Genomic DNA, 25,783 nt, shown 5'->3' on the forward strand with positions numbered 1-25,783 from the left:
CAGCCCTAACCTTTGCTGGCAAAATACCAGCCATGTCTCCCAGGAAAAAGTGGCAATAATTGTAATTACTGGGGTTTGCTTGACACCCCACAGGGATTCTCACTTTCCTTGCCCTGTAATGCGGTGGCAAAAAGGGTGTTTTGTTGCTGCGGTAAATCTGAGCTACCACCAGTGATAAAACTTCCCTACTTTCCTTCCCACTAGCAGTAATGTGAATGGCTTCCGGGAAAAATATCCTTTTCGTGATATAGCGCAAAGTTTTCCCATTGGTGATTCACATTACCATACCTGCCAACTGTCCCGTTTTCTGCTGGACAGTCCCGATTTTGACAGCTCAGCCCGCAGTCCTGGATTTTTATTAAAAAGTCCAGCGTTTCTCTTTGATCCCCTGCACTGATGCCAGAAAAAGTTTCTGAAACTTAAGTGCTATGTGGTAAGAGACATAGTGGGAAGGAGGTCCCTGCCCCGCAGAGCTTACAGTCTAAGTGGATGGGAGGCTTTTAGGCAGAGAGTCCAGAACACTCAGCACTTGCACTTCGACAAATTAAGATAAGCAAAGGTACAATTGTTGTAACTATTTAAGCATACCTCCCAACATTTTGGAAGTAAAAAGAGGGACAAAAAATTTTTTCCCACACGTAGCGCAGCATTTTATTTGACCACACCCCTTTCTGTGGCCACACCCCCTAATTACCTTTTTTTTTTTTACAAAATTTGGCAGGTTATGAAAGTTTGAAAATATTTCTCCTTATCTAAACTGTGTTTTTGTGTCTCAAAATTGTTACAAAGTATCTTATTTGCACCTGTTAGCTGTTCTGTGCTCTCTGCTAAAAGCCAATTAAGTGAGAAACTTTGGTTCTTTTTCTGGCTGTTCAGTGCAGAGAAAAGAGGGACTTTCCAGTACAAATGAGGGACTGCAGGTTGAGCTGTCAAAAGAGGGACTGTCCCTCCAAAAAAGGGACAGTTGGGAGGTATGTTTAAGAAAAGCAAGTCTCTTGAGAGAACTGTGACTCACAGCTTAAAGGGGGATTTCACCATCAAAGCCAAATCAATGACAGCCTGGTTCAGTGGGAGCACCTTTTTATTTGAACCCTAGTTATTTGCACAGAATCCCCGTGAAGGAAATGGGCTGTGGGCATGGCATTGAGGCTGGAGTGGAGCCAGTAAGCTAAGGTATTGTTTGTTTAGAAAAGTAAGTGACTGGATTGGTACATGAATAATTGGCAGCCACGGTGGCAGAGTAAATCATGCAGGGCCGGAACTAGGGGTAGGCACAAGAGTCACGTGCCTAGGGCGCAAAGTTTGGGGGCGCCAGGCAGTTACCTTATATGCAGCCTACCCCTAGTCCGGCAAGTGTCACCATATTGAAAAGTGGGTGCGCTCTGTGAAGTCGAAGTGCTTTGCGCACGACCACGCACGCGCAGCCGTTGCGCACGCGCGTCCTCGGTTGCGCACGATTACGCACAATTACGCACGCGCGTCCTCGGTTGCGCACGATTACGCACAATTACGCACGCGCGTCCTCGGTTGCGCACGGTTACGCACAATTACGCACGCGCGTCCTCGGTTGCGCACGATTACGCACGCGCGTCCTCGGTTGCGCACGGTTACGCACAATTACGCACGCGCGTCCTCGGTTGCGCACGGTTACGCACAATTACGCACGCGCGTCCTCGGTTGCGCACGATTACGCACAATTACGCACGCGCGTCCTCGGTTGCGCACGGTTACGCACGTAAGTCCTAGGTTGCGCGTTGTTGCGCACAGCTGTGGTGGGGGCCGAAGTTGCTAACGGCCATCTTGGTTGCCTGGGGCAACTGACAGAACTAGCCCGGCACTGGGCCTCCTTTATGGTTACTTGAGCAAAAAAAAAAACAGGCTGACATAGAAATAGGAATCTAGCTTAAAAAAAGTCAATTGATCAGATAAAAAAATGAAAGTGCAAAAATGTTTGATTAAAAGCTATAAATTAATTTTACATGGGAGGATTAACACGTTTTTGCATTCCCATTATGCTATTTTTTTTACTACACCCCCCCCCCCCATTATATTGGATCAATTTCTCTGCCATCATCTTTCCTAATCTTTCACTTTTACCTTTAACCATTTCAGATTTCTCCTTATGTCCTGACTTCTGCTTCTCATTTGCCCCATCGCTTTCACTATTTTCCCATTACTAATTTCTCCTGTTTTCAAGTACAGCCGATGTTTATCTGGATCTTTGGATAATCTGTGTTGTTTGGGTTGGGTGAATCTGAGTTCTGAAAGTAGGAAGAAGTAGGAAGAAGGTATGCTGGTAAGCATGCAGATTTGGGGAAGGGCAATATCTTTAGGTACTCAAGTTGGTCTTAGACATACCTGTGCATGCATATGTAATGTGTAGTTGTGTTTATATTAAGAGACAACTGTAAAAACAATGGCACACTAATGCATGGAACACTTCCCTCCAACTTGTGAATATTAATCGGGAGCAGAGGAAACAGATCTGAAATCAGCTTTTACTGTACTTGTGGTGTTTATACAAATTTCCTGTAGATGTCACTGTGCTCAATTTATACAGTGCATACTTTCTATACAGCTTGTGGTGTTAGAGTTGCTTACTGTTGTGTAATGGCTGCATGAGCCTGCTAATAAAGCACCGTTATACTCTACTCATCCTCGGCTACCCAAAACATAACAGTATTTTCATTTAAAAATATAGTTTCCACCTGTGTGCGGCTACACACGACCAAGCGGAGAGGAGATTGGCCTGAAAACACAAAAGCAGGCCTTAATATTAAGATGTGTTTCTTACGCTAGTGTGCCCTTGTCCATAGTCTTGAAATGAGGTAAAGTGAATGCCATGCTGTGAATGCTGTGAAATTGTAAAAAGAAACAAGAATGGAGAAATTCTTCTTGGAAAATGCCCAGATAATGGATTTGGGTTTAGTAGAGGGTTCAGTCTGGAATACAATTACAACCACCTTATGTGAAGCAAGAGGAAACTGGAACTAGTGTTTTAAACTGTTTTGCTGTGCCATTAGGAAGATGCAAATAAAACTGGTAAGAGCTTATAAAAGATTTGTTTTAATGATTTTTTTCCCTGTTTTTCATGGACCAGTTGCTTTCACATAGGTTTTTTTTCACGCATACAATTGAACGTGTGAATGGAAACAACATTTCCCAAACCAGACACCAAATGTGAGACGTATGTTTTATAAAAAACATAAACCCTTGCCTGTAAATCCCAACTTCACTCCAGTAGCTGAACACTGATCATGTAAAATCTTTAGATAGTGTTGGCTGCATTACTTGGAAACCATCACCTGGACAGCAGGAAAGCAGTTTCTGATTGGCAGAAACCGGTATAATGCAAATCTCTTTATCGGACAGCTCTGCAGCTTTCTTTGCCAGTCCTGTTAGGAAAATATCAGAAAAAGAGAATATAAATTATAAACTATATAGTGGTTTTCTGGTTTTTGCCACCCTCTATATCTATACCCTTCTATATAGGAAGACCAGTTTTTTTTTTTTACAGAAAAGGTAATCCTAAGCAGTTGGCTGCCTTGTATTTAATGTACACTTTGGCTTCCCTGGTGGAGTTTGGGGCTGATCAGCTATGTAACCTAGTGCTGTGGGTAACAGCACTGGTAATGTTTGTTACGTTATGATTGTAAACTAATCCTAAATTTTATTGATATCTGCTTTAGGTGCATTCAGTGAATCACATGAAAATCACACACTAGCCAAGTTATAGGCATATAACATGCATCTCTTGTGAAAAAGGTGCCCCTGATCTTCCCTTATGAAAAGGGTGTCTGTCAACAGGCTGAAAAGGCTGGAGCCCCATCATGCACAGTTGACTGCCGCATATTTGGCACAGGACTAACTTGTTATTTTTGTACCTGAGGCATAACCATCTTCCACACCTTATTAACCAAACCGAGCCAATGTGTCCCATAGGTTATATATGAAAATAGCAGGAATAACTTATATTTAATATAAACAAACATTAATATATACACTGGGCTTGTTAGAACACAACTGTCATCTGAGGAATCCAATGGGATTTGGTCATTGGAACAAAAAAGTGTTTACATCTAAAAATGGATCAGACTATTCTATTATGCAGTATAGATGGGAAAACGTTCTTTTCTTTCACCTTTCACCATTTTTAGTTTGCTGCTGTATCTGCTCCCATCTGAGCAGTAAAACAGCAGTCCTGTCTTGCTTTACGGCTGGATTATTAGATGTGCATCCAGGATCAGAGTAAATGTCTCATGAGTGACATACTGTAGCAGGATCATTTACTCTTAATCTGGAAAGAGAGAGAGACAGAGATAAGAAAGTTTAGCTAAGACAAATACCTAAACATATAAATAAGCTGGACCACTAACAAGACAATAATTGCCATTACTATAATGGTTTGTGTCAGTAATAGATGGTATATTTATAAAAGGGATGAGTATATGATACAATATTTTTTTTTAAACCCTCCCTTTCAAGGGGCAATACACACCTGTGCTCAGTATGAGGATTTGTGAGAGAGCCTGCATATTGTTTTCAGGAATTTTATTTGCAAGAGATTTGTCATCTACAGGCATCATAAATTCCCATGGGTGAAAGATCTGCCCTCTATGCGGAACAGTAAAACCCAATTAATTTGGATAGGGAAGGAATCAAAAGCGAGACCAAAACAATTATAATTCAGTACTTTAACATAAAAAACAAATACAAAAATGAAAAATGGAACACAAAGGCCTTCATTTCCCTTATGAATGCTGCACTACCTGTGTTCAGCAGCACTATATTCATAAGGGGAGGGCAGTGATAGGCATGTAGGTGTCAATCAAACAACAACGCTCATTGGGGCAAAATTAATAAAGGAAGAATTCAATAAAATGCAAAGTTTGTCTCGGCAGACAGACGCTGGCGAAGTTTCGGTAGAGTAAATTCATCAACGCAAGCATTTCATAGCGAACTTTCGCTAAAGTAGAGTCTTGTGTAGGCTGACAGTCCACATAGAAGCTACCAAATAACCAATCACAGGCCTTATTTGGCACCCTAGGGATTTTTTTCATGCTTGTGTTGCTTGTGTTTTACATTTGAATGTGGCTCACGGGTAAAAAAAAGGTTGGGGACCACTGCTCTAATGCCTTACACATGAGCCCACCCTAAAACAATTGCTGCATGCCCCTCAAATAGTTAATAAAAAAAATTACAACAAAAACAAAAATTTACAACAAGTTACAACTTTTAAAGACAATCCCCCTAAAATATGTGTTTTTATTTTTTTATTTTTATGACTTTTCGACATACAGGATATGATATCACGGACATAAGATTAAGGAGGATGTAGCTTCATTTTATCAGTTCAACAGGTCTAAGCTGGCGAGGAAACTCTGGCGAAAATATCGTGAATTTGCAGAGTAACAATCGTTCGCCTGAGTGAAAATGCGACTGGAACGCACGCTTAACTGCGCTAGCGATGCTTTTTCGCTAGCGAATTGTCCTCTACGTTAGTTTATTAGCGATGTCCTTGCAGACGGGATTTCTGGCGAATTTTCGCTAGCGACATTTAGCCATTTAGCCCTTTAGCAAATATGGGCATATCGTAATTGGTTCCCGATTGACATCACTGGATGCTAATGGGTATATTTATCAAAGAGTGAAGTTAGAGATCGCCACAGTCCTCTAGAGTGAAATTTTGCCACTCTTCATTCATTTCTATAGGATTTGAAAGGCGTATTTATCAAAGGATGAACTTTCACTTTCACCCATTGATAAATACTCTTTTAAAAATCCCATAGAAATGAGTGGAGATTGGTGGAATTTCACTCTAGTGGACTGTGGCGATCTTTCACTTCACTCTTTGATAAATATACCCATGTCACAGAGGCCCTTCTGGCCACTATAAACCTGCACATCACAGGCCTCTATACAAATATATCACAAAAAAACAGCCTATATAGATGACACTGTTTCATAAAGCCTTTTTATTAAAAATATAATTTTCTACTAGCATCTTGACACTGCCATGTTAACTATACCCCTCAAACAATGTAGGTCTCTATAAAAAGATATTGAATAAAACAGCTCATATGTAAAACTCTGTTTTATGTAAATAAACTATTTTCATAATAATATACTTTTTTAGTAGTATGTGCCATTGGATAATGCTAAATAGAAAATTGCCATTTTAAAAAAATAAGGGCCGCCCCCTGGGATCGTACGATTCACTGTGCACACAAACATACCAACAAACTATACTTGTTAGGTCACATGAGCCAATTAACAGACAGAGTTATGTTTTTTGCTTCCGCATTTCTTCCTGATACAGTTAGAGCTGCAGTATTTCTGGTCAGGTGATCTCTGAGGCAGCACACAGATAGGGTTACCACCTTGCCGGTATTTTACTGGCCTGTCCGGTAAATATGATGGTTGATCCTAATGTTAATAATGGGAAAAAACAGCAAGAATATAGGAAGGCCGGTATTTTTTTCCATAAAAGGTGGCAACCCTACACACAGACCATCACAAAATGGTGGCTCAAGACAAGAGATGTAAAAGGGAAATATTTACTTAAATATATATTGCAGTTTGATAGGATTCTTTAATGTGCCACTTAATTGAATATAAACTGTCTGTTGCTCAAGTAGTCAGCCTCTTTGCTCCGATGAAGCAGCAGTCTTACACACAAACAACATATATTTCTACTCATTTACTCCCACACTTCTTCCTGTTACAATTAGAACCTATATTACTTCCTGTCAGGTGATCTCTGAGGGAGCATACACAGCATCACAAAATGGTGGCTCAAGTTCAAAGCTGTAAATGGGCCATGTTTACTCATATCTATGTCAATTTGGTAACATTTTCGAATAGGCCATTTATGATATAAATTATATATTGGTTAAGTCAAAACAAAGTTTTTTTTAAACTTAACAGGAAATGGGATGGAGACAATCATAATGAATAGAAAATGGACGCCGAGTGAATGTGTCAAGCCTAGAAAGCATCCCTTACTAAACATCACTTGCACCTAACTGAGGGCCTGCACGTTATTAAAAAGAGTTTATTTGGCGACGTGTTCCTGTCAGAACCTGCACTGCTCGGAGCCAATATAAAGCATGTGCCTTAAATCATATTTCACCAAGTCCCTCTTAGTTTTCAGAAGCACCTTGACAGGAAGTATGTGATTAGACTGTAAGTCAAAATAAATGGTGTTTTCTAGCCAGTTTCCTCCCCCTGGGGGAGAGGAGGGCTGTCATTGCGATGACAGAGAAGATGACTTAATATTAACTCTGTAGCTGCTGAAAGAAATCAGTGACGTGTGGATCATTTTATTGACAATAATAAGACTAAATTAACAGGTTTTTCCATAAAGTTACAGCAATAATGTCGATCTGGACCTTTAAAGGGGTTGTTCACCTTCAAATTAACTTTGACATAGAGCGTGATATTCTGAGACAATTTTTTTTTGGTTTTTGAGTTATCTAGCTTTTTATTCAGTTACCTGTTTGCAGTTTCAGCAATCTGGTTGCTAGGGTCCAAAGTAGACCAGCAACCATTTGAATAAGTGACTGAAATATGAATAGGAGAGGACCTGAATAGAAAGATGAATAATAATAAATGTGTAGCTTTACAGAGCATTTGTTTTTAGATGGGGTCAGTGACCCTCATTTAAAAACTGACAGGAATCCAAAGAAAAAGGCAAATAACTCAAAAACTATAATAAATAAATTATAAAAACCAATTACAAAGTTGCTTAGAATTCTATAACTCACTAAAAGTTACCTTAAAGGTGAACCACCCCTCTAAATTAAGTTTTCGTATGATGTAGAGAGTGAAATTCTAGTTTTTGAGTTATTTAGCTTTTTATTCAGCAGCTCTCCAGTTTGCAATTTCACCAATCTGGTTGCTAGGGTCCAAATTACCCCTGCAACCATGTATTGATTTAAATAAGAGACTGAAATTTGACTAGGAGAGGCCTGAATAAAAGATGAGTAATAAAATAAAAAGTAGCAATTATTGGTTGTATCTATGACACTGGCACATAAATGAATAACTCCATTTATCAAATTGGAGTGGGAGTATAGAACTTATGTAATCACAATGTTTTTGGGGTTGAAATATAGTGAAATAAATAAAATAAAAGAGTTTATTAAAATGAATGAAAAAGCATACGGGTAGATGAAGGCTAAGCCTCCCCAAAATCAATGCCAATTAATTTCCTACTAAGAACAGGATGGAGGTATTATAAATGAAACTGACACAGTATTTATCCTGCCATCTGTTTTAGGGTATTTTATATGAAACCCTTCATCTATAGGAGAGGCCGGTGAGAAGTACAAATGTTAATCTGCCTCTACTGAGCAGGTGCAATTAAATCGAACATTTGCTCTAAAACATGGAGTACAGGTATGCGTTAACCAAAAACCTGTTATCCAGAAGGCCATCTCCTATACTTTAATCAAAGTTTTTTAAACTGATTTTCATTTCCTCTGGCCAGGGGTCAGGCGGGTGCTGGTTAAGGTCAGGTACGCTTGGAGTTTTTCTTGACCTGAACATCACTACCACAGGCCTGAGTGTATAAATTAGGGATGTCCTGCCTTCATCCATCCAGTTGTTTTAAGATAGTTTTTGTGGGATTATAGTTCATCAATAGCTTAAGGGTAGTGGCACATACTGCTATTCGGGGAAATAAGTCGCCCAGCGACATACCTCCTCTTCTTTGGGTGACTACTCTCCCCAAAATGCCTTCCTGCTGGCTAGAATGTGAATCACCGGTGGGACTCTTCTGCTCTCCGAAGAAGTCCGAAGTTTCCTCATGATGCAACTTCGGAAAACGAGACGATCCGACTGCCATCCGGCCGGCAATTCACATTCTAGCCGGCGGGAAGGCATTTCGGGGAGATCAGTAGCCAGAAGAAGAGGAGATTAGTTGCTGGGTTACTAATCTCCCCAATCTGAGCGTGTGCCACCACCCTAAGGGTTACAGGACATCTGAGACTTAATTGTGTCTCCACTTTTCACTGCAGACTTTGTGCCCATATAAAAAAACATAGAGCATGCAGCAGCCGAGATTCAGTAACAAGTATCTTCTTACATTCTTAGTTCGGAGCCTCTCTGCTCCCCCTGTTGGAGTCAGGCTGCTCTGCAGATGAATGGAGGATTTATCTGGGTCAGACAAACACACATTAACCCTCTGCCCCCTGGGACCAGCTGCCTGGAGGAATTTCACACTCTGGAGGAAGTCATTCTGCTAAGTCGGCATCTTGGAACAATCCTGCTGCCAGATTCACAGGGAGAGATCGGCCTTAACCCCTTGCCTGTCGGATGCCAGTAAACAATTAACCATTTGAGTACCACAATAGCAGGTTTCTTCTAGTTTATAGTATATAGAACGTACTTTCCTCTGTCTATGCTGCAAAATGGATTTCGCTACATGTATGGGAACATACGCATGGCTGCTATAGGAAATGCTATGCCTTTTGGCAAGGACAAACAGAGAGGAGAAACTGAGCTGAAGAGAAAAACAACTTCCAGCATCCCTCCAACAGCTTGTAGCTTGGATTCAGTAGTAAGGGCTCTTACAGACGAGCGTTTGAAGCTGCGCTCCCCTGCGTTCTGTTTTTATGCGTTCAGCCGCAGGGGAGCGCAGGAGTAGACGCATTTAGTGTTTTTCAATGGGGCTGTACTCACACAGGCGTCGAACGCAGGTTGAGACGCAGCATGCTGCTGTTCGGCGCCTACATGCACCTGTGTGAGTACAGCCCCATTGAAAAAAACTGAATGCGTCAACTCCTGCGCTCCCCTGCGGCTGAACGCATAAAAACGGAACGTGCAACTTCAAACGCTCCTCTGTAAGAGCCCTAAGGAGTTTGTGTGTTCTCCCTGGGTCTGTAAGTGTGAATGTGGGTACTCTGTGTTCCCCCAAACCTCAAAAACACACAGGCAAATTAAGTGGCATCTATAGAAATTGACCATCATATATGTGTGAATGTAATAAGGACCTTAGACTGTAAGCTCCACTGGGACAGGGACACTGGTTGTACATCGCTACATACCAGGAATTAATAAATAAAATACTGTGATCTGTAACACGATGCAACCAATCAGTTCTTTGCTTTCATTATTCTCCTTTTGCTTGTCCAATAACTAACTGCTGATTGGTTGCTATTGTATAGTTTTATTACAGAAATCACCCCTAATTCCAAGGTTTTATTTGCCTTTATTTACCTAATACTAAATGACAAGAGATGCTGGATGTGAGTTCCTCGATATACCTGATATACCTGCTATGTTTGAGGACAAGGTCTTGTAACCCACAGCCAGGGCAGCCATCAGGGGGGGACAGGGGGAAGAGTTGTAGGGGGCCCGGCCACGCCACACTTACTTAAATTGCCGGGCCCCCCACCTTTCTGAGAGCTGCTGACTTCGCGAAGGCATGGACGTTTAAGGGGCCCTGTCCACCAATTTTCTTATAATGTGGGGGGGGGGGGCCTGGCCACCAATATTGGCCACCAATTTTTTTTTCTCATGTGGGGTCCTAGCCACCAATATTTTTTAATGAGGGGGCCCTGGCCACAAATGTTTTTTTTATGGGGGGCCCTGACCACAAATATCTTTTTATTTTTTATTAACATGTGGGAACCCTAGCCACCAATATTTTTTTTATTTTTTTACTGTGTGGTGGGGGCCGGACCTGTGGGGTGGGGAGGGAGGACCTGTAGGTGGGGCTTGCGGTGGGCGCAGCCCAGGGGGCCCAGGAAATGTTGTCGTATGTGGCCCTGCGATTTCTGATGGCGGTCCTACCCACAGCAACTTATCAGATAATTGCTTTTGCTTGGTTGCTGTGGGTTACTAGACCTGAGGCAAACGCTTCAGTTTGCATTCCATTAATCTATGCTGGGAACTGGAGGACAACAGGATGTGATAACAGATTAGATTTGCTTTTAGTCTCCCCAATTGATTCTGAAAGAAACATTAAACTTAAAAAAGAACAGGTTCCACCTCCCAGAGATTATTTTATCACTTTCCTTTTGTCAACAATTCTGACTGCTGACAACGGCTCAATTACCTTTTTCTGAAAAAAATGAAGGTAGCGAGATGTGCTGAGTGACAATTGCGCTGTAGCTACATGTTTTGCACAATATCCAACCAGCAACACACCCCAACTCTGGATTCCCTCCAGCAGCAGAAAAGTAGAACTGAGTATTGAAATGACTATTCTCATGTTTGCAAGAGTTTATAAGAAGGATTTATAGAACAATAGACATAACTGACTTCATATTTCATCTTGAAATTGGATTTCGAGCCAAAATGTATATTTTGCTTCATTTCCGTAATCCCAGGGACGCTTTAAACCAAATTCCCTGCCTTCAGGGGTTTCAAGGGGATGGTAGTTTTATTCCAGAGCTAAAGCTGTGCAGATGGGACACTGCAACTGTTGGGAAATTCATTTCTTATTTTGATTCTGTTCTGCTTGCACCCTCTTTGTGTCCTTTTAGCCCTGGCCCCGAATCAGTGCTGACGTGCTTCATAGGAAAATCAGTGGGTTACATCCAAGGCAGATGAGGCCCACACTGACCTTTGCTACAGTATATCTATTTTTTGTTATAAAGAAAGCATTACAGGTACGGGGCCTGTTATCCAAAATGCTCGGGACCTGGGGTTTTCCAGATAACAGATCTTTCCGTAATTTGGATCTTCATACCTTAAAGGAAAACTATACCCCCAAAATGAATACTTAAGCAACAGATAGTTTATATCAAATTGAATGACATATTAAAGAATCTTACCAAACTGGAATATATATTTACATAAATATTGCCCTTTTACATCTCTTGCCTTGAGCCACCATTTCGTGACTCTATCTGTGCTGTCTCAGAGATCACCTGACCAGACAGGGTCGGACTGGGGTGCCCGGGGCCCACCGGGACTGGTGTCCAGGGCCCCCCTCTGACCCCCGCTACCTAGGCGAATCGCCGCTCGGCATAATTGCCCAGGCGGCGCATCGCGCATGCGCAAACGGAGCTAGGCACGCATGCGTAAATGGCGCTAGACGCGCATGCGTAAAAGGCGCGCATGCGCAAACGGCGCTGCGATCCGCCGAAATTTTGTTTATTTTTTTTAAAAAAACTGTTTGGGAGAGGGGGTCTGGCCCGGCGGGGGCCCACTAGGGTCGGGGCCCACCGGGTATTTTCCCGGTATCCCGCCGGGCCAGTCCGACACTGTGACCAGAAATACTACAACACTAACTGTAACAGGAAGAAGTGAGGAAGCAAAAGGCAGAACTCTGTCTGTTGATTGGCTCATGTGACCTTACATGTGGTTTGTATGTGTGCACAGTGAATCTTACGATCTCAGGGGGCGGCCCTTATTTTTTAAAATGGCAATTTTCTATTTATGATTACCCAATGGCACATACTACTAAAAAAGTATATTATTATGATAATGGTTCATTTACATGAAGCAGGGTTTTACACATGAGCTGTTTTACTCAGTATCTTTTAATAGAGACCTACATTGTTTGGGGGGTATAGTTTTCCTTTAAGTTTACTAGAAAATCATATAAAAATTTAATTAAACCCAATAGGCTGGTTTTGCTTCCAATAAGGATTAATTATATCTTAGTTGAGATGAAGTACAAGCTACTGTTTTATTATTACAGAGAAAAAAGGAAATCACTTTTAAAGGTTTGGATTATTCGATTATAATGGAGTCTATGGGAGACGGCCTTTATATAATTCAGAACATTCTGGATAATGGCATTCTGGATAACGGATCCCTTAGGTACAGAGTGTATTGATTCTGTGTAGCCAGGAAAAGACAAATAATGTGATTTGTAAAGGGTAACTATCATGAAAATGTAATCTTCACTATCCCTCGCTCAGCATCTGTCTCTCTTCATTATCTCTTCATGCAGCAGTTGGGTGTCAGATTTTCATTGGCAATTAGATCCAATATATCTTTTAGGGGGGCTCCCTTTTCAAGCAGAGGTATTAAAGCTAACTAAAATAACTGATTCCAGCACAAACAAAACATAACAAAATAACCTGGCATAAACCTACCATGCAGGGAAACAGAATTTCTAGTGATGTTTAGGAGTGAAATCTATTACAACTTTGAGGCAAAATAAGCCCCCCAAAAGCTGTATTAGGGTAATGGCACATGGGCAAATTCGTGGAGATTAGTCGCTCCGGTGACAAATCGCCTCTTCTAATCTCCCTGAATTTTCTTCTCCTACCTTCCTGCCAGCTATAATGAAAAAATCGCCAGGGGGATGGCACTCACGAGGAAACTTCGGGCGACTTCGGAAAACAAAGTCCTTACCCTTAGACTTAACTGCCAAAGTAAATCAGACTACTAGCTCCTGCATGAAGACAGAATGAAGAGAAACAGTAGCTGAGAGTAGGAGAATGAAGAGTAACTTGGTTATTTCAGAAACGGGTCAGAATTTTCAATTGATTATACAGGTATGGGACCTGTTATCCAGAATGCTCAGGACCTGGGCTTTTCAGGATAACAGATCTTTCCGTAATTTGTATCTTACTAGAAATATCATGTAAATAAACCCAATAAGCTGGTTTTGCTTCCAATAAGGATTAATTATATCTTAGTTGGGATCAAGTACAAGGTAATGTTTTATCATTACACAGAAAAAGGAAATCATTTGGATTATTTGATTATAATGGAGTCTAACTTGGAGCTTTCTGGATAATGGGTTTCCGGATACCGGATCCTATACCTGTATTTAGAAAATTTCTTTATTTAGTTTGCTGAACCTTATATAAAATTTTCATTTATACAATAGTTCCCCTTTAAGTTTAATTTCAAGTTACACATAGTGATGGGCGAATTTGGGGTGTTTCGTTTCACTGAATTTGCCTTGAAATTCGCAAAACGGTGAAAAATTTGCGAAACAGTGCCGGCGTCTTGTTTTTGACACCGGCATTTGTTTTTGACAAACGCGCTGGTGAATTTTCGCGCCGGTTTCTCGAATTTATTCGCCAGCAGCGAATTGCGGGAATTGACCGCAAATTCGTGGCTGCCGAATAAATTCGCCCATCACTAGTTACACATCATTCGAACATCCTGTGTATAGGACTGGTGCTTCAAAAATAACCTATACTGTCAATACTAATTACCTTATGCAATTACTAAAATGGCAATTAAGGTTCTGATTTTTGCTTGTTGGTTATATGCTATACAGTTTAAAGGGCATGTAAAGGCAAAAAAAATAAAATCCCATTTTTACTTTCTTTAATGAAAAAGAAACCTATCTCCAATATACTTTAATTATAAAATGTGTACCCCTTCGCCGCCTGAGTTGCTGCTGCCCCCTCCCCCGGAAATTCGCTCTTAAAGTACCAGGAGCAGCATTTTTGCCGCCCCTACCTAGTGGGGCGCTGCCGCCTGAGGCGACAGCCTCAACTCGCCTCATTGGCGAAGCACCCCTGGTACCGTTTTTATAAGAAACCTGACTGTATGCAGTGAAATTCTCCCTTCATTTACTGCTGCGGATAGGAATTGTCAGACGGTCCCTAACTGCTGAGCAGGGAAACAATCATACTTATGAACAGCAGGGGGAGCCCCCGCCTTACTTCCCTGCCATGCAGAACTCAATCAGCTTTGTTTATGTCGATCCCTAAGCAGCCCAGACCACACTGAGCATGTGCACAGTCTTAGTCTTGCAAAGATGTGCACAAAGTTCCAAGATGGTGACCCCCCTGTAGCCAACTTTGAAAGCATAAATCATTTGTTTGATTAGGCTTGTGGTGCAGTAAGTTCATGTTTATATTTAGTATACAAAATACAGCATTTCTAGCCTTATTCTTTTTTAGACTTTACATGCCCTTTAATAGTTGGGTGGTGCTAGGAGCAAGTAATGCTGCTTCTGAAATAGGCTTTCAGCTTTGTTTACACAAGTCCTCTCTGTGGGTTTAACTGTACCATTGTGACATCCAACAAACTAGGACTCACAGAATGTTTGTATAAGCCGAGATTTAAGGGTAAGTGTGTACAGGCAGCTGAAGTTATTGATGTGCAAACACATAATGCAAAACACTCTAAAAACATAAATCCATCTGACATAAGTTTATAAATATTTTGTGTGTGGACGGGTATATGCCTGCGGGCAGCAATGGGCCCATCTGAGCACCACAACATTCATGTACAAGCATGTGCGCATTTACAGATGAAGGGCCTGTTATGGATATAAGAGTAGAACTGTGTGACTTGTGATGCTGTTCATGAGCCACAATTTCCACCAAATCCTTTTTGATGGGTGCTAGAGATGCTGCCTGGCTGGTAAAAATGGTGCTTCGTGCCAATGTTATTCTTGCCACCGTTTCAAAAATAGTGACAACCCTAGTGGGTGCTGAGAGTTTAACTTCAGCAACTGTCTCTACCTTGTTATTGTAGGCTACAGTCCCTTGCCATAAGCTATTACCAAACTGCTACTATAGGCACCATCTCTCCCTACTATACCTGCTATCCCACAGTCACACTCCTTTCCCAGAGACTATTATCCCACTGTTACTATAGACACCATCTCTCCCTACTATACCTGCTATCCCACAGTTACACTCCCTTCCCAGAGACTATTATCCACTGTTACTATAGGCACCATCTCTCCCTACTATACCTGCTATCCCACAGTCACACTCCCTTCCCAGAGACTATTATCCCACTGTTACTATAGACACCATCTCTCCCTACTATACCTGCTATCCCACAGTTACACTCCCTTCCCAGAGACTATTATCCACTGTTACTATAGGCACCATCTCTCCCTACTATACCTGCTATCCCACAGTCACACTCCCTTCCCAGAGACTATTATCCCACTGTTACTATAGACACCATCTCTCCCTACTATACCTGCTATCCCACAGTCACACTCCCTTCCCAGAGACTATTATCCACTGTTACTATAGGCACCATCTCTCCCTACTATACATGCTATCCCACAGTCACACTCCCTTCCCAGAGACTATTATCCCACTGTTACTATAGACACCATCTCTCCCTACTATACCTGCTATCCCACAGTCACACTCCCTTCCCAGAGACTATTATCCCACTGTTACTATAGACACCATCTCTCCCTACTATACCTGCTATCCCACAGTCACACTCCCTTCCCAGAGACTATTATCCACTGTTACTATAGGCACCATCTCTCCCTACTATACATGCTATCCCACAGTCACACTCCCTTCCCAGAGACTATTATCCCACTGTTACTATAGACACCATCTCTCCCTACTATACCTGCTATCCCACAGTCACACTCCCTTCCCAGAGACTATTATCCCACTGTTACTATAGACACCATCTCTCCCTACTATACCTGCTATCCCACAGTCACACTCCCTTCCCAGAGACTATTATCCACTGTTACTATAGGCACCATCTCTCCCTACTATACCTGCTATCCCACAGTCACACTCCCTTCCCAGTGACTATTATCCCACTGTTACTATAGGCACCATCTCTCCCTACTATACCTGCTATCCCACAGTCACACTCCCTTCCCAGAGACTATTATCCACTGTTACTATAGACACCATCTCTCCCTACTATACCTGCTATCCCACAGTTACACTCCCTTCCCAGAGACTATTATCCACTGTTACTATAGACACCATCTCTCCCTACTATACCTGCTATCCCACAGTCACACTCCCTTCCCAGAGACTATTATCCACTGTTACTATAGGCACCATCTCTCCCTACTATACCTGCTATCCCACAGTCACACTCCCTTCCCAGAGACTATTATCCCACTGTTACTATAGACACCATCTCTCCCTACTATACCTGCTATCCCACAGTCACACTCCCTTCCCAGAGACTATTATCCACTGTTACTATAGACACCATCTCTCCCTACTATACCTGCTATCCCACAGTCACACTCCCTTCCCAGAGACTATTATCCCACTGTTACTATAGGCACCATCTTTTCCAAATGTCACACTGTATAGGACAAGTTCTGTATAGGTTTATATATATATTTGGTTTCATTTCTAGGCACACTTCACCCACATAATTTGCATCAGGCAGTTGATTATCAGGCAGTTGATTATGATGTTTGTAAGCACACTAGGAAAGACTCCTAGTCACAGGCAGCATAAAAAAAAAAATACAACACCCCGCTTTACAGAAACAGAAGAGTCAACTATTCATCTATTTCAATCTGTTTAATTTAATTTAATTTAATGAAATATTTGGATTAATGATTGTCAGCATTAATATAAAATATAAAAATGATTTAACATGAAATATATGAATCATTTACTTCTTAGAAATAAATACACTGGGACCGTTCTTTATTTTTTGCCATTATATTGACTAAAGCCCTCATTTCTACAAGTATTTATGTTTATTTATTTTGTTCTGCCCATAATTTCCTAACGAGGAACAGATTTGGGAAGGTAGCATCTGATTTCCAATAGAGCAGTTACAGATTAAGTGAAATGAGTATCTGCTGGGGGTTTTGTCGGGAGGAGACAGATAGTGGCACCAGGTCTAGAAACAGAGACAAAAAAGGTGGAATTAATCACAATTAACTCTTTCATGGCCAGAGATACTTCCCCCTAACAGACAAAACAACTATGGCACTGGAGTCAGCTGTACTGTTTCTCCCCCTTAATAATGGACAAGCCTCATGGGGGAGCCACGCTTCTTGTGCAATAGGATGAGGTTAATATTATCTCTGCTTTCTTCACTTCCAGGAATTCCATGCATGAGGGCACATGTAAGGGTTAAGTTACACTATGAAGTTATATTGCCAATTTTCCACTCTTTTAACACAGCCTGGTAACTTGATACTGCTGAGGGATAATAAAGGGCACTAGATAAATGTGACCCTGTGCACAAAAACCTGGCAAGGGGGAGCACAACCAAATGGGATCAATTATGATTATGGAGACACACAAGCTAAAATGTTACTTTATTACATTAAAGGGAATATACGCGTATGCCCTGCCTATAAATTAATGATCTCCTCCTAATGGACAGGGAAGAATGAGGCATGGACTACTGTGTGCACAGACCATTCATTCTCCGTATATATATATACATTCATAAATATATATTTTGTTGCCTCCATATGTATCAGTGAAGCAGTACAATCTATTCTAAGCTGTTCTGTTGCGAGCTATGAAACCAGCATGGCAAGAAAGACTTCCCCCATTCTAGTGGAACAGGTTGTTGGTTGTGTAAACTTGATGGGACTGCTGAGAACAGAAACATATTCACTGGCTTCTAGATGAAGGTCCCAAGTATGTTCTCCAACTTTACCCAACTCAGCCTGTCAGATGAAAGCAGCAGAATGCTTGGAACATGCAAGCTTCAACAGAAGTCAATGGATTCAAGCCCACTTGCAAAGATCTACTTTATATTTCAATGGCCCATGGCTTTGAGCATTGTGGTGCTTCCAGGGAGAACAAGGGCACTCAACACTTCTTTTCCAGACTACAATCATCTCCCATTCAAATGAATGGAAATCAGGCGCTGGCAAGCTCAGGTGGACACCTCGATGGAACGCTTCCTTGCGTGGCCCCCACCCAACATCACCCGATCGTAAAATGGTTGGGTAGTTAAAAGCCAAACGATTGTCTGCCTGGAAGTGAACAGAGTTACTTGTGTGAATGAAACCTTACCTTTGCAGATCACCCGTTTCAAAATGCAGCTTATTCCATACATATATGATTTATGGTATCTCACTGTGAAGACACAAGTCAGATTTGGGGTTGTTATCACTAAAACATGATTGGAATTTCAATTAAACATCCATTGGAGTGTTAGCTGACAGCTGTGCTTGGGGACCTCAGTTTGAAGGTGAGGTAGGGTGACATTTGGGGAACATGTCCATTTGCTCTTCTACATAAACATGAAGGCCAATTAGAACAAAGTTGACAATGAAGGTTGGGTTACAATATATTTGCTGCAGATAGTTTTGGAACTATGGTCAAATGACCAATGGTTTCCTATATCAGTAATTTTGTTATGAGGTAAGATCCCTGACCAAAAGTTGGACCTACAATGGAGCTTGAAGTCCAACAACCACTGCTCTAATATGATTCAGGCTGTTTATAAGATTCCAAATTATTATAGATAAGCAATGCCTCAAACTGTTTATTCAAGTATTTGTGGGTGACTGGGGGCATAATATGGCTTAGCTAGTTAAGCTCAGGGAAATGAATGTTTGGAAGGAACACAGAGGTTTGAGAAGCAACACATAGGCCATGTTGTAGGCTGCTGTTCTGGAAAAACTCCAACCATTTTGGTAACAGAAATTCATGTTTCAAAGAAGCACATTTGGAAAGATTCCTCCTCCTGTAATCAAAATAAGTGCCATCCCCTCATTTCTGTAAGTCATCCAGTGGACCCTAAGCAGTTTCTTTCTTTTTGTACAAATTGTTCTGTTTATTCCCATTTAATCTTGTGGCCCAACAGAACCAGTCAAATCAACTTCAAGATGATCGGAAACCTTTTTGGATGGGAGGCTTATTGACATCCGAAACAGCCTTTCTGCACATAATCCCATCTTGGCACAGGCACATCGTATGAACCATCTGTGCGGTACAAATACAAGCTGTAGCGAATTACATTGGCACTGGAATTAGTGTTTTGACGCCATAGTTCTCCCTGGACTGTGGAGTTTATGTTATTATTGTTATAATAAATAAGTATTTATAAAGCACCACTAAACTCTTTACAGTAAAAAGGTGCTATTGTTAAAATCACCCATGTATATCGGCTACGGGGTGTCTTTATATTTAATTTTTTTTTTATGTTCTGGGTCCTGAGGTAACAACTCCTTCTGTCACTCCCAAACTTCTAAATCTGACCTAAACACAAAATAATTACATCACAAAAAACTAAATTATTTTTCAATTAACGGTGGCCATACAAAAGCTGCCAAATTTGCCCCTGCAAACCAAGTGAACAGCCTATTGGCCTGCTAATATATGGAGCCTGTCCAGCCAATACCTGGTCAAATCAATCAAACATCAAGGATGAAAAGTGCTTTGGGGTGTTGATGCCGTCCTTGTCTAAAGGGCCTTCTAAGATCCCTGGCTCAGCCTGATTTGGCCTTGCTTGTGGGTGGCCAATCCGATCCACTATTCTGATGACCTTGCCAATATAGGGCCAATCAGGTTGTTGTAGCAGGGAGTCTGGAATCTGCAAAACTGACTGTTGCTCATCGTGCTCTCCTGCAACGCTGCAGAAATTGAAGTTTAGGTTCTCAGTTACTAAGCCTGGGGGAGGGTACAAGCAAAAACTTCTTGGGGGCGATGCTGGGACAAAAGCTGGAGGACTAAAGGTCCTGGATTCTGGAATACCCCCTCCCAGATAGGGATCCCCATTTTTCCTACTTTGCCAGTGGCCTCTATGTCCATCCTTCCATTAATCCTTCCACTCCAGCACCAGGGCCCTACGATATCTTCTTGTTCAGCCACTGGAGAGGTTGTTATGGCAACATTCATTGTGTACATTAGAATGTGAGCTTTTGGGCTATAAAATTCCTTCTTGCCAAGCTGTGACTAAACTTGTTCTGTCTCAACAATGTCTGTGTGTTTAGCAACACTAAGTACACTGTCAGTGCTCATGGCAGTAATAACATGACACAGGCTGACATGCTGATGAATGAGTTGGGTGGGGAGAGGCCCCGCTTGTGTTTCACATTGCCCGTCTGCTGTTTTATTACATCTCAGGGGCTGGAGGGAGACGTTACCTGGAAGTCTCTCAGCTGAGCAGGTAAAGGCAAGTTCCAAGCTTGCTGACTGACAGAATTAATCTCCATTTCATAACATATAAAATCTTTGTTTTATTTGGGTGCTGAAGCCTATTCAGTGCAAGCCAGGCATGCAGCTCCGGCAGGCGTTAAAGTAAAAGTGCTTGGCAAATATGGCCTTTTCTGGATAACAACAGCAGCCTGATTTTTCATTGTAACCCCCTGAATGTTACATTTTGACACAACACAATTGAGTCAGGAGAAGCCAAAGTCCTCATTAGTGAACAAGGGATTAAAGGGATAACAGCCATACCTAATCTAGAGGTATTGCCCTTTGAGGGCAGGGGCACACAAAGCTACTGGGGGAGATTAGTCGCCCAGCAACTGAACTGCCCTCTGAACTGCCTCCCCGCTTAATCCAAATCCCAGCGGGATGGCACTTGGAGCACTTCATTTTCTGAAGTTGCCTCACGAGGAAACCATTGGGCGACTTCGGAAAACTAATCGATCCAAGTGCCATCCCACCGACGATTTAGGTTCTAGCTGGTGGGGAGGCAGTTCAGGGAGTTTAGTGGCCCGAGGAAGAAGCGGTTTGACGCTGGGCGACTAATCTCCCCCAGTAGCTTTGTGTGTCCCTGCCCTAAAAGGAAAGTTCATCTCAGAATGCACTTTGAGCATGATGTACATCTGGAACCCCTTGGGCTGAATTTAGTCTTAAGTGAGTTACAGTCCCCAGTAATACATAAGCCAATGGCCAGTGGCTATGAAGGGGGGTAGGGTAAGGATCAGTGGAGAAAGCCAAAAGGAGGGATCCCTGTCTAACAGAGAACCCCCAGTGAGACCCAACCTAGGAAAAGTCCAATTAGCTCTTTCCTATCTCCACCATAAGCCTATATACCCTCAATACAATTTGTCAGTATTTCTGTTTAATTGTTATGAGAGTGGATTAGCCCCATGCTAAGTACAGGGGCCCTACTGTGTGCCATTGGCAGTACACCTCTATAGGAAACTGTCTGACCTCATCATGTTCAAGATAAATTAATTGATTATCTATTGCTTTAAACGTGCCCAAGCTGTTATGTCTGAAGTCTATTTAGTTGTTTTTTTTTTACTTCTTTTTCTTGTAGTTAATAGCCTATTCCTGCTGTGTGACAGGTGCAGTGACGTAACTAGAGGGGGGCGGGCCCTGGCGCGGGATGCGCAGCCGGGCCCCCGCCCCCCTCCGTACGCCCGGAATAGCCTGCAAATGGTTGCGTGCTAGCTGCCGGGGGGCCCCGAGGGGGTGCAGGCCCTGGCCCAATCGCACCCCCTGCTCCCCCTGTAGTTATGCCACTGGATAGGTGTAAATTGCATATGACTGGAATGGTTTGTTAGACTGGGGGAAATCAGTCTTGCAGAAGAAGTGACTGACTTGTTTGTAGCAGGAGTACAGCTAAGAACTGTAAGAACAGTTCCACTTTAAGGAAAAAGAAATACAAATAATATATTTTTCTGGCTGCCAGAGCCTCAGTGTGACATGCCGATGCAAGGATGCATTTATAAATAACCAGATTAGCGAGACATTTAGAAATCTGTCTGTTGTGGGTTCACCTTATTATTCTGAATTCTCATATTGCCTCTGGGGTTCCAAGTCAATATATAAAATACTTGTCCGTACAGTGGATTCTGCATTGAAATCACATCCAGAAATAATAAGAGGAGAAGCAGATATTGATACTTCATATCAGCTGTTACGGAAAGGGCATTTCATATTCTGAGCCTCTGTGACAGTAGAGTGATCCGCAGAGGATATCTGTCTGTAATGCTGATCTGAAATATGGTCCAAGGCATATTTTTAATATTAATTGGTAACAAAAAACGCTTATAGTCAAGGTCAAAACCCTCACTGAAAAATGGGTCAGTCCCAAACAAGTAAATGTGCTTGACCGGGTAGGATGTACACGGCTGGTTTTATAGTAGGGCCCTTGGGGAATAAGATGCTTATTTAATGACCGCCATCAGAAATCGCAGGGCCCCATATGACAACATTTCCTGGGCCCCCTGGGCTGTGCCCACCGCAAGCCCCACCTACAGGTCCACCCTCCCCACCCCACAGGTCCGCCTCCACCACACAGTAAAAAAACAAAGAAAATATTGGTGGCTAGGGTTCCCACATGTTAATAAAAAATAAAAAGATATTGGTGGTCAGGGCCCCCCATTAAAAAACATTTGTGTCCAGGGCCCCCCCATTTAAAAATATTGGTGGCTAGGACCCCACATGAGAAAAAGAATTTGGTGGCCAGGCCCCCCCCCACATTATAAGAAAATCGGTGGCCAGGGCCCCTTAAACGTCCATGCTTTCTGAAGTCAGCAGCTCTCAGAAAGACGGGGCCCAGCTAATCAAGTAAGTATGGCGTGGCAGGGCCCCCCTTACCCTCGGGGCCCCCTACAACTCTCCACCCTGTCCCCCCCTGATGGCGGCCCTGATTGCACCACTATAAAAAAAAAACACCTTCACTCTGTGATATGTACTACAGTGTCACTGGAAAGATATTCAATCCACAAGTGGGCTCTACGGGCTGGGAGTTCTACGGGGGAGCTGGTGGTTGGAAGCAGGAGGGCCCACAGACACCTGAGCCCACCGGGAGTTTTCCTGGTATCCCAGTGGGTCACTGTGCATGAGCATTTGGGTTGTGGAAGGGGATAAAGCTTGGAAGGTGCCTAAAATGTATGGTACGTGCGGTGCTTTCAGACTGTTTGAGTGCAACGCAGAAATAAAGCACCAAAGCACCTGCAGTTGCCCTATGAGTCTCTAGAGTCTTCATACCAAAGACCAGGGGGTAGAGGTCCCTATATTTCTAAGTGTACATGGTAACGTTAGCCAGGGTTGGACTGGGAAAGAACCTGTTGAGCCCCGGCCCTTATGAGCCACACCTACTCCTTGTGATTCTCCCTGACTCCCTCCTTGCCCCGAACTCCTTACAAGAAGAAAGGTACAAGCAGGGTGTAGGGCCGTGGAGGGGGATTGCGCCCGGGACAGGGGGTGTTGGAGGGGATTGCACCTGGGGCCATTAGAGATTGGTCACATCTGGGGAGGGGGGTTATGTCTGAGGCGGGGGGCCGAGGGTGTGCAGGGGCCCCTCACACAGCCACCCTGTGGTCCCCAAACCCCCAGTCCAATGCTGTCATTAGCAGTGCCATGTAATAAATGTACGACTACAAATTAGGGATGGGGGAATCCAGGATTTGATACAGGATTCGGCCTTTTTCAGCAGGATTCGGATTCAGCCAAATTCTTCTGCCCGGCTGAACCGAATCCTAAATTGTATATGCATATTAGGGGTGGGGGAGGGAAATAGCGTGACTTTTTGTCACAAAACAAGGACGTAAAAAATGTTTCCCCCTTCCCATTGCATATGCAAATTAGGATTTGGATCGGTATTAGGCCAAATCTTTCGCGAAGGATTCGGGGGTTTGGTCGAATCCAAAATAGTGGATTCGGCGCATCCCTACTACAAATCACCTTTCATGCTTTTCTGCCTATCTATACTGTATTTAAATCTAGTTTGTGCTGTTAGTCCCATACAGGAATCCCAGTACTTATTCCTTAAACCTAACTGTACAACATCAAAAACCACTAGGTCAAGGACATCTCATCATACTTAAATTATCACCAAATTTCACCATCAGTCTCCACAGTCCTGTATAATAGTGACCCTGATTTCCATACAAGGGTCGCATCTGTCTATCTTAACTACAAATGTCCCTCTTGCCTTACAGTTTGTTGGCGCCTGACACCCAGGAGATAAGCCCAGGACAGCAAACACTTATCGGTGACAGAGTTCCATTCACCCCAGTCAGGCCTCTGATGCTAAAAGGCTCTTGAAACCGTCCAGGCCTGGACACTGGATGCTCCGTATCTCTCATTACATTGCCGTTTACAATGAAGCTGTGTGCTCTGCAGACATCCATATCTAAGTATACCCTTGCCCCTCTTCTGATATACAAGTGAATAACCTCTCAAACTCTCAAGAGCTCTACAAGGCGCCTGAAAGCCGGCTCTGAGCTTCAGCAAAAGCCTTAACCCCCTCCTGGCTGTGGAACTTTCTCCAGATGGACTTGCCCTCCACTATACCAGTGTTCAGCTCAAGCCCCTCTTTGAGCATTGTGTAACTACAGCAGATACAGACCCTGTGGTTGCAGAGGGGCCCAGAAGTGTAGAGGGTCGGGTAAGGCCCTAAGTTATGAGCTATTTCAATGTATCTTGGTAGAACAGGTCAACTTACCAATGTTTTGGGGCCCTAAATTGAATTGGCTGTGGGCCTCAGTTAAATCATCACTGCCTTTGTGGTGTAAAACTTGCTTTCCTTCTCCTTGTAATAAGGTTTTCAGAGAAATAGTTTTAAGAATATTTTGGCAAGTAAATGTGTTTGCCTCATATTTCACCCCAATTAAGTTTACCTTCTACAAGACCAGCATTGGGAGTTCTCTTGGTATCCTGGTGGGCCCAGCTGTGAGTGGTCCCACCTGCTTCTAACCATTTGGCCTATTTCATGTTCACTCCCTATTTCTGTATGGGAACAAAGAGGATGGAATATAGTACATCATGTACAGAAAAAATACAGAAAATAAAGTAGTTGAGTGAGGAGTGCAACAGAAATAGTTTGGAGAATGGGCCCCCCCAATATCTAAGGTTTTCTGGTGAGCCCTGGCATCCTGATCTGACATTGCACAAGACTCAAGGTGGACAAAAGGCATTAAAAGAGAACTAAAGCTTAACTAAAGAAGTAGCTAGAAATGTTCTACATGATGTTTTGTGCTTCTGTACCAGCCCATGGCAACCACAGCCCTTTAGCAGTACAGATCTGTGTCTCCAAAGATGCCCCAGTAGCTCCCCATCTTCTTTTCTGCTGATTCACTGCACATACTCTGTGCTGCTGTCACTTACTGAGCTTAGGGACCCACTCACAATATACAGTACACATAGAATAGAAATGTCACAATATAAGGCTTATTAGTAATTAATACAGATAATTACTACATGGCAGCACAGAAACCAGTGCAATTAGC

Source organism: Xenopus laevis, chromosome 7S, assembly GCF_017654675.1.
Source record: "Xenopus laevis strain J_2021 chromosome 7S, Xenopus_laevis_v10.1, whole genome shotgun sequence".
In the NCBI taxonomy this organism is placed as follows: Eukaryota; Metazoa; Chordata; class Amphibia; order Anura; family Pipidae; genus Xenopus; species Xenopus laevis.